At 49.3% G+C, this 1,952-nt stretch overlaps 1 protein-coding gene across 1 annotated transcript in view; it reads left to right on the forward strand.

The window, feature by feature from the left end:
* Positions 1 to 358: 358 nt before the first annotated feature.
* GABRA3 (gamma-aminobutyric acid type A receptor subunit alpha3) overlaps positions 359 to 1,952 on the forward strand; it is a 385,158-nt gene continuing 383,564 nt past the window's right edge. The window contains exon 1 of the mRNA XM_059385929.1: positions 359 to 525. The gene's annotated coding sequence lies outside the window, so the exon portion shown is untranslated. The remainder of the gene's footprint in view (positions 526 to 1,952) is intronic.

Genomic DNA, 1,952 nt, shown 5'->3' on the forward strand with positions numbered 1-1,952 from the left:
ATATCAGCATGGTAATCCATACTTCTTTTATCCTCCTATTCACTGCTCTTACCCTTTTGCTCTCTTTCCGTTCCTCTGGCTTCCTCTGCTCCTCCCCTTCCCTCTGAGCTTCCCTCTATTTCTCTGCTGGAAATCTTAAATAATAAAATACTACTTTAGTCTTTCCTAAAACAACCACAGATCCAAAACCTTGCAGCACTGTATTCCAGAGCCCCAGCACAGCCGCGTGCTCAGCACCAGGGAATGGTGAATCTAAAGGCAGCAAAGGGGGAGGGGAGGAGGGAAGAGAGAAGAGATAGGGAGAGGCGGGAGAAAGAGAGAGGGAGAGGGGGAGGAGAGAGAGGGAGAGGAGAGCGTGAGCGCGCGCAAGCTAGCGAGCAAACCAGAGAGACGGGAGAGGGACCAGGAGAGAGACCCAGAGAAAGAGAAGAGGAAGCCGAGCTCTGTGAGGACTTAATCTCCAACTTGTTTCATTTCATTCATCCTTCTCTTCTCTCGGCCTCGGGGAAGTGACTGTGGCTCTTGGTAAGGAACAGAGATGTCCCTCCTTCCCCCTCCCCCAAGCTGAGGTCTCCTTTAGCGATAGCATCTCTCCCCCGTACTGAGAGTCTCCTTGGGTTGGCCGGGGAGGCGAGACATGCTCTGCAGCTGTGATGCTATCCTGGGTTTCCCAGTGGGGCTGGTGGAAGCCCAGAGTTGGCATCTGGGCAGGGAGGCACTGAGGTAAAACCTGATTTGGGGAGGGGGTTGTGATGTGGTGTATGCGCGATTTGCTTCATTGTCAGTGAATTGTTTTGTTCCTTTTTGGAAACAGGTCAGCCTTGACCTTGCAAATTGCTTAGGGGGCCAGGCAGCTGCTGCAGAAAGCCACCCAGTGTTCCTTAGCTGGAGCAGACAGCACAGTCATGACCCCCCAGACAGCCCTAGGCACGGGGATGGGGTAATGGCTGGAGCTTCCTTCCGCCTTTAACTCTTTCTCTGCAGCTGTTTCTCATTGCTGAAATCAAGAAATAAGGAGAATCCCATGCAGCCCTTTTCCCTTTCCCAGATGCAACTGAGTGGAAAGTTGTAAATAACTGCTTCTTTTGAAGCAGCTTGAGGACCCCCCCCCCTTCCTTTAAGGGGTTTATTGTGAGGTTGGGCCAGAGTTCCTTTACAAACTTGCGGGACCTCTCTTGATTCCCCATGGGAAGCCCTATTGCCTGCCCACTCCCCATCCTAGGTAGTTGAACAGACAAGCTAGAAAGGGATTCAGATACCCTACCCCATCCCACTGGCAGGCATGGTATAAGTCCAGCTGTGTCCTTGAGAAGGAAGAAACACCTGATGGTTTGTGTGGAATTGGTTTCCCAGCTTGCTGGTCCTCTGTGGCTGAGGATGGCATAGGCAGGAGGACTGGGGGAGGGGTGGCTTTTGGATTTAGAGCAGGATGATAAGCCAGGATTCCTGCTGTGAATTGTATGGTTTGTTGAGGATCAGCAGGTTCTGGATGTCTGGAGCTATGCAAGGACTGCCTGGAGATGTTGTAGTATACCCCCTCTGAACTGCTAGGAGAAGGGATCTGGTTGCTTGATGGGAGTTTTTGAGTTACTAACACTGCCATGTCCATGGTAGTAATTATTACATCAAAAATACTAATTGCTACCATTGTTGAGTGCCTTGTATGTTTTGGATCTTAGGTTGAGGATTTAATATGTATTCTTACACCAACACTATGAAGCAGGTACTAGTATTATCCTTGGTTTACTGATGAGGAAACTGAAGCACAGAGAGGTTAAGTAACTGTCCAAGGTTGCAGAGTAATTACATGTCCCAGTTGGGAATTAAAACATAGGCAACTTAATTCTAGAATGCATGGTCTTGGCCATTAAGCACTACTGTCTCCTTGGGAAAAATTTTGTACCTTTGTTGGTTAGGCAAGTGTAGGTGTGATAGGAAGGGTACTCTTGGCC

Source organism: Mustela nigripes, chromosome X, assembly GCF_022355385.1.
Source record: "Mustela nigripes isolate SB6536 chromosome X, MUSNIG.SB6536, whole genome shotgun sequence".
In the NCBI taxonomy this organism is placed as follows: Eukaryota; Metazoa; Chordata; class Mammalia; order Carnivora; family Mustelidae; genus Mustela; species Mustela nigripes.